The sequence below is a fragment of the Lagenorhynchus albirostris genome, chromosome 9 (genome assembly GCF_949774975.1).
Source record: "Lagenorhynchus albirostris chromosome 9, mLagAlb1.1, whole genome shotgun sequence".
NCBI classification, from domain to species: domain Eukaryota; kingdom Metazoa; phylum Chordata; class Mammalia; order Artiodactyla; family Delphinidae; genus Lagenorhynchus; species Lagenorhynchus albirostris.
Window position 1 is genome coordinate 82,327,051 of NC_083103.1, and position 8,739 is coordinate 82,335,789.

Consider the following 8,739-nt stretch of genomic DNA (forward strand, 5'->3'; position numbering starts at 1 on the left):
TGTTTTTCTGCCAGTAACATAATGCCTTGATTACTGTAGCTTTGTTGTATAGTCTGAAGTCAGGAAACGTGATTCCTCCAGCTCCATTCTTCTTTCTCAAAATTGTTTTGGCTATTCAGGGTCTTTTGTGTCTCCATACAGATTAAAAATTTTTTTGTTCTAGTTCTGTGAGAAACGCCATTGGTAATTTGATAGGGATTGCATTGAATCTGTACATTGCCTTTGGGTAGTATATTTAACAATATTGATTCTTTCAATCCAAGAACATGGTATATCTTTCCATTTGTTTGTGTCATCCTCAATTTCGTTCATCAGCATCTTATAGTTTTCAGAATACAGAAACTTCTGCCTCATTAGGTAGGTTTATTCCTAGGTATTTTATATTTTTGATGCAATGGTAAATGGAATTCTTTCCTTAATTTCTCTTTCTGATAGTTTGTTTTTAGCATATAGAAATGCACAGATTTCTGTATATTAATTTTGTATCCTGCAACTTCACCAAATTCATTGATGAGCTCTAATAGCAATAGTTTTCTGGTGGCATCTTCAGAATTTTCTATGCATAGTATCATGTCATCTACAAACAGTGACACTTTTTTTCTTCATATCTTTAAAGTTTTTTTTTTAAAAGAAATAAATACATTTAAATTTTCTTCACAGTTCTGCTTACAGTATCACTTCACAACCAATTATTCCCCTTCCCCTCCCTGAATCCTCAATTTGCTCACATTCACAATGCCTTCCGAAAATACTAAACATTTAGCATAAAGCTTGGAGGAGACATGAAATGGAATGAACAATGAAGGCTGGGGGAACGGGGAATTAAGGATTATCTACACACCTACCTACTAATTTGCCTGTCTCCCCACCCTCCTTTGTTTTTTTTGAATTTTTATTGGAGTATAGTTGATTTACAATGTTGTGTTAGTTTCAGGTGTACAGCAAAGTAAATCTGTTATATATATACATATATCCACTCAATTTTAGGTTCTTTTCCCATATAGGCCATTATAGAGTATTAAGTAGAGTTCCCTATGCTATACAGTAGGTCCTTATTAGTTATCTATTCAATATTTCATATATAGTAGTGTGTATATATCAATCCCAATCTCCCAATTTATCCCTCCCCTTCTTTCCCCCACTGGTAACCATAAGTTTGTTCTCTACATCTGTGACTCTGTTTCTAATTTGTAAATAGTTCATTTGTACCATTGTGATATCATATGATATTTGCCCTTCACTGTCTGAATTACTTCACTCAGTATGACAATCTCTAGGTCCACCCATGTTGCTGCAAATGGCATTATTTCGTTCTTTTTCATGGCTGAGTAATAGTCCATTGTATATATGTACCACATCTTCTTTATCACATTATTTGTGATAAAGAATGGACATTTAGGTTGCTTCCACATCGTCGATGTCGATGGACATTTAGGTTGCTTCCACATCGTGGCTATTGTAAATAGTGCTGCAATGAAACTGGGGTGCATGTACGTTTTCGAATTATGGTTTTCTCCAGATATATGCCCAGGAGTGGGATTGCTGGATGATATGGTACCTCTGTTTTCAGTTTTTAAAAGAACCTCCATACTGTCCTCCATAGTGTCTGTACCAGTTTACATTCCAAACAACAGTTTAGGAGGGTTCCCTTTTCTCCACACCCTCGTCAGCATTTATCATTTGTAGACATTTTTTTGGGGGGGAGGCGGGTATGCGAGCCTCACTGTTGTGGCCTCTCCCGTTGCGGAGCACAGGCTCCGGACGTGCAGGCTCAGCAGCCATGGCTCACGGGCCCAGCCGCTTCACGGCATGTGGGATCTTACCAGACCGGGGCATGAACCCGTGTCCCCTGCATTGGCAGGCGGACTCTCAACCACTGCGCCACCAGGGAAGCCCCATTTGTAGACATTTTGATGATAGCTGTTTTAAACAGTGTGAGGTGATACTGCATTGTAGTTTTTATTTGCATTTCTCTAGTAATTAGCGATATTGAGTAACTTATCATGTGCTTTTTAAGCCATCTGTTTGTCTTCTTTGGAAAAATGTCTATTTAGATCTTCCACCCATTTTTTGATTGGGTTGTTGTTTTTTTTGATATTGAGCTGCATGAGCTGTTTGCATATTTTGAAAATTAATCCATTGTCAGTTGCTTCATTTGCAAATATTTTCTCCCATTCTGTGGGCTGTGTTTTTCTTTTGTTTGTGGTTTCCTTTGCTGTATAAAGGCTTTTAGGTTTAATTAGGTCTCCTTTGTTTATTTATGTTTTGATTTTTATTTCCCCAGGGGGCGGATCATGAAAGATCTTGCTGCGATTTATGTCAAAGAGTGTTCTGCCTATGTTTTCCTTTAAGAGTTTTATAGTACCCAGGCTTACAGTTAGGTTTTTAATCCATTTTGAGTTTGTTTTTGTATATGGTATTAGAGAATGTTCTAATTTCATTCTTTTACATTTAGCTGTCCAGTTTTCCCAGTACTGCTTATTGAAGAGACTGTCTTTTCTCCATTGTATATTCTTGCCTCCTTCGTCATTGATTAGGTGTCCATTGGTGCATGGATTTATCTCTAGGATTTCTATCCTGTTCCACTGATCTATATTCCTGGTTTTGTGCCAGTACCATACTGTTTTGATTACTGTACCTTTGTATTATAGTCTGAAGTCAGGGAGCCTGATTCCTCCATGTCTGTTTTCCTTTCTCAAGATCGCTTTGGCTATTTGTGGTCTTCTGTGTTTCCATGCAAACTGTAAAGTTTTTTGCTCTAACCATGATAGTTTTACTTCTTCCTTTCCAATATGAATTCCTTTTATTTGTTCTTCCTCTCCGATTACTGTAGCTAGGACTTCCAGATCTATGTTGAACAAAAGTGACGAGGGTGGACATCTTTGTCTTGTTCCTTATCTTAGAGGGAATGCTTTCAGCTTTTCATCCCTGAGTATGATGTTAGCTGTGGGTTTGTCATATATGACCTTTATTACGTTGAGGTATGTTCCCTCTATGCCCATTTTCTGGAGTTCATATCATAAATGGATGTTGAATTTTATCAAAACCTTTTTCTGCATCTATCTAGATGATCAAATTGTTTTTATCTTTCAATTTGTTAATGTGGTGTATTAATTTTCAGATATTGAAAAATCCTTGCACCCCTGGGATAAATCCCACTGGATCATGGTGTATGATTCTTTTAATGTATTGTTGGATTTGATTTGCTAGTAATTTGTTGAGGATTTTTGTATCAGTTGGCCTGGAATTTTCTATTTTGTGTTTTATCTTTGTCTAGTTTTGGTATCGAGGTGATGGGGGCCTCATGGAATGAGTTCACATGTGTTCCTTCATGTGTATTTTTTTTTTTTGGAATATTTTCAGAAGGATAGGTTTTAACTCTTCTCTAAATGTTTGGTAGAATTCACCTGTGAAGCCATCTGGTCCTGGACTTTTGTTTGTTGGGAGTTTCTAAATTACTGATTCAATTTCAGTACTTGCAATTGGTCTGTTCATATTTTCTATCTTCCTGTTTCAGCCTTAAGAGATTGTACCTTTCTAAGAATTTGTCCATTTCTTCTTGGTTGTCCTTTTTACTGGTGTATAGTTGCTCATAGTAGTCTTACGATCCCTTGTATTTCCATGGTGTCGGTTGTCCCTTCTCCTTTTTCATTTCTGATTTTATTCATCTGGACCCTCTCCCTTTTTTTCTTGATGTGTCTGCCCTATGGTTTATCAATTTTGTTTATCTTTTTAAGGAGCCAGGTTTTAGTTTCATTGATCTTTTCTATTGTTGTCTTAGTCTCTATTTCATTTATTGTATCTCTGATCTTTATGATTTCTTTTCTTCTACTAACTATGGGTTTTGTTTGTTTTTTCTCTAGTTGCTTTAGGTGTAAGTTTAGGTTGTTTATTTGAGATTTTTCTAGTTTCCTGAGGTAAGCTTGTATCTCTATAAACTTCCCTCTCAGAACTGCTTTTGCTGCATCCCATAGGTTTTGGATTGTCTTGTTTTTGTTTCATTTGTCTCTAGGTATTTTTTGAGTTCTTCTTTGATTTCTTCAGTGATCCATTGGTTGTTTAGTAGCATACTGTTTAGCCTCCACGTGTTTGTGTTTTTTGCAGTTTTTTTTCTTGTAGTTGGTTTCTAGCCTCATAGTGTTAAGGTTGGAAAAGATGTTTGATATGACTTCAATTTTCTTAAATTTCCTGAGGCTTGCTTAGTGGTCCAGCATGTGGTCTATCTGTGAGAATGTTCCATGTGCACTTGAAAAGGATGTGTATTCTGCTGCTTCCAGATGGAATGCTCTATAAATATCAATTAAGTCCATCTGGTTTAAAGTTTGAATTCAGGCCTGTGTTTCCTTATTGATTTTCTGTCTGGATGACCTGTCCATTGATGTAAGTGGAGTGATGAAATACCCAACTATTATTGTGTTACTGTCGATTTCTCCTTTATGTCTGTTAACATTTGCCTTATATATGGGGGTGCTCCTATGTTGCATGCATATTTACAATTGTTATATTTTTTTCTTGGGTTGATCCTTTACTCATTATGTAGTGTCCTTCTTTGTGTCTTGTAACAGTCTGTATTTTAAAGTCTATTTTGTTTGATATAAATATTGCTACTCTGGCCTTCTTTTGATTTCCATTTGCACGAATAACTTTTTCCAACCCCTCACTTTCATTCTGTGTGTGTCTCTAGATCTGAAGTCAGTCTCTTGTAGGCAACATATATACAGGTCTTGTTCTTGTATCCAGTCAACCTGTGTATGTCTTTTGGTTGAAGCATTTAGTCCATTTACATTTAACTATTGATATGTGTGTTCTTATCACCATTTTGTTAATTGTTTTGGATTTGTTTTTGTAGGTCTTTTGTTCATCTTTCTACTTTTGTTCTCTTTTCTTCTGATTTGATGACTATCTTTAGTGTTATATCTGGATTCCTTTTTCTTTTTTGGGTGTATATCTACCATAGATATTTGTCTTGTGGTTACCATGAGGTTTCAGTATAAGAGTCTCTCTCTCTCTCTCTATATATATATATATACACATATATATATATATGCACATATATATGTATACACACATACGTGATTGTGTTAAGTTGCTGATATCTTAATTTCAAATGCATTTAAAATATACTCCGTTTGTACTCTCCTCCACTCATGATTACTGTTTTTGATATCATATTTACATCTAATTATTTTGTATACTATATCTAATTATATCCCTTAGCTACCTATTGTGTATACAGATGAGTTTACTACTTTTGTCTTTTAAGCTCCCTGCTAATTTGTGTGTGGATGATTCCCTACCTTTACTGTATGTTTGCCTTTACTGGTGAGCTTTTTCATTCCATAATTTTCTTGTTTCTAGTTGTGACCTTTTCTTTTTCACCTTGAAAATGTCCTTTAATATTTTTTATAAAGGTGGTTTAGTGGTGCTGAAATCGTTTAGCTTTTGCTTGTCTGTAAAGCTTTTGATTTCTCCATCAAATTTGAAGGAGAGCCTTGCTGGATAGAGTATTCTTGGTTGTAGGTTTTCCCTTTCTTCTCTTTAAATATACTATGCCATTCTCTTCTGGCCTGCAGAGTTTCCGCTGAAAAGTCAGCTGATAGCCTTATGGAGTTCCCTTGTATATTATTTGTTGCTTTTCCCTTGTTGCATTTAATAGTCTCTCTTTATCTTTAATTTTCATCATTTTGATTATAAGGTGACTTGGGATGTCTTTGAATTAATCCTGTATGGGATTCTCTGCACTTCCCAGACTTGGGTGACTGTTTCCTTTCCCATGTTAGGGACATTTTCAGCTATTATCTATTCAAATATTTTCCCAGGCCCTTTCTCTCTATCTTCTCTTTCTGGGACCCCTATAATGCAAATATTAGTGTGCTTGATGTTGTCCCAGAGGTCTCTTAAACTGTCCTCATTTCTTTCATTCATTTTTCTTTTCTCTGTTCTGCAGTAGTGATTTCCACTACTCTGTCTTCCAGCTCAATGATCCATTCTTCTGCATCATTTAGTCTATTACTGATTCCTTCTTGTGTATTTTTCATTCCAGTTGTTGTATTCTTCAACTCTGTTTGGTTGCTCCTTATATTTTCTAGCTCATTGTTAAAAACCTCTAACTTCTCGCTCTGTGCATCCTTCCTCCCGATTGTTTTGATTATGTTTGTGATCATTATGCTTTCTTGGGTAGACAGTTCACTTAGTTATTCTTCTGGGGTTTTATCTTGCTCTTTCATCTGAAACATAGTCCTCTGCCACCTCATGTTATCCAAGTTGCTGTTTGTATTTTTATGTATGTGGTAGGTTAGTTACATTTCTCAACCTTGGAGAAGTTGTTCTTTGTAGGAGATCCTATGTGTCCCAGCAGTACACTCCCTTGTTTTCACACATGGGCCAGGGACGAGCTCTTTCCAGGGTAGGTTCTGGCCTGCTTTGTGTTCTGCAGGCTGTGGGATTGTACTTTTATTACTTCTGGTGTCTGCCCCCTGGTGGGCAGGGCTGTTCTAGATGCTTGTGCATGCTTCCTGGTTAGAGGGGGTCAGTGCCTGCCCACTGGTGGATGGAGTTTGGCCTTGGCCCTCTGGTGGGCAGGGCTGTGTCTAAGGTCATGTCCTGAGGTGGCTGTTGTCTCAGAATGTCTTTAGGCAGCCTGTCTGCTGATGGGTGTAGTTGTGTCCCCACCCAGATAGTTGTTTTGCCTGAGGCATCCCAGCACTGGAGACTACAGGCTGTTGGATGTGGCTCGGTTTTGGTACTAATGACCCAGTATGTCAGCCACCAGGAGGTTTCACACAGATAAATACTCCCTAATATGTCCCTCACCAGTGTCTATGTCCCCAGGGTGAGCCACAGACTCCCCAGGAGACCCTCCAACGGTAGCAGGTAGCTCTGATCCAGGCTCCCACCAAATTACTGCTTTTGCTCTTGGTTCCTGTGTAGGTGAGATTTCGTGGGCATTCTTTAAGAATGAAGTCTCTATTTCCCTCAGTCCCTTGGAGTGCCTCCAATTATGCCCCACTGGCCTTCAAAGCCATATGGGGTCTCCTCTTCCTGGTGCTGGACTCTCAAGATGGGGAGCCTGATATGGGCCTAAGAACTCTTATTCCTATGGGAGAACGTCTGCAATATAACTGTTCTCCAATCTGTGGGTTGCCTACCTGGGGTTTATGGGATTTGATCATATCACAAGTCCACACCTCCTACCTGTTTCATTGTTCTTTCTTTATGTCTTTAGTTGTAGATCTTTACTGGTAAGTTTCAGTCTCTTTCATTGATGGTTGTTCTGCACCTTTTTGTGATCTTGGTATACTCGTGGGAGGAGGCGAGCTCAGGGTCTTTCTACTCCACCTTCTTTGCTGCTCACTCCTCAGACCAAATGTTTTGTTGACATCTTCAACTTTTCTTGTTCACACCCTATGTCCCATCCATCAGGAGTTCTTGTAGGCTCTCCCTTCAGAAAATAACCAGAATTACCACTTCTTCTGCTTCTACCTCGGCCACAATCATATCCAACATGGATTATTGTAATAGCCTCTTGATTATTCTCTCTGCTTCTACTCTTCCACCCCTGCAATCTGTTCCCAATACAACATCTAGAGTGACATCATTAAGATAAATATAGATCAGATCATCTCATTTTCCTGCTCAAAACCTTCCAATGGCTCCAAATTTCTCTAAGAAAACCAAAGCCCATACAGTGGACCTGTTCCCTCTTATCTTTCTGACCTCCTCTCTTACTATTCTCCCCTTCACTCACTCACCAAAGGTAGTTCCTCCTGAGGGCTTTTACACTGGCTGTTTCCTTTGGTTGGAATATTCTTCCCCAAGCTTTCTGTATGGCTATATCCCTCTCCACCTTCAAAGCTAAGTTCAAATGTCACCTTCTCAATAACACTTATTCTAATACTCTGTTTAAACCTACAACCATCCCACTTCCCCTAAAGCCTCCAACCCCTCACACTCTGCTCTTCCTTTACCCATGGCACTGCTCAACTTCTAACATACTATATAGTTACATTTTATATCTCCCTCTAATATGCTTTAATTTCTGTTAAGGCCAGGGTTCTTTGTCTATTGTTTCACTGATATATCTCAAGTACTTAATACCTGGTACATCATGGGTGCCTAATAGATATTTTTTGAATAACTAAATGAAGTTTTAGAAACTGCATATTTTACCTGTATCGGTGTCAGAACCAATGCCAAAATAAATTTAAATACATTATAGAACAGTTTGATAATCAACATTAACTGTTCCAGGTGACAAATTAATTTTCTGAAGGTAAATCATATCTTAACACCAGTTCCAGGTCAAATTGTCAAGAAAGATTAATTACCCTTTCTCCCTCTACTAGTCTTCCCTCCTTATCTTATTTTTCTTACCTATATCCCATTTTGAAAGAAATCTGCTACATAAACTAACTCCTTCTAGCATATTAGTCCATAAAGGCTTGAAGTAGGTACTTCATCAGGAAAATGCCTATAATTTCTTTATTTTCAAAACTCATAGTTTTCTTAAACAGATGTTTTTTGTCTTATACATTTAGTTGTCTTGTGTTTGTGAATATTTGAGAGATTTAAACATCAATTTTGCAATGTGGAATTATTTTTATTTGAACAAGTCATTCCTCTTTCACTCTTAATTCCCTTCACTAGGAATTTGGTTTAGGGAGCCAGAGGGCTCAATCACTAAGCTATTTAGCATCTTAGTGGCTCAGTTTCTTCCTCTGAAAGATACAAATATTAGTA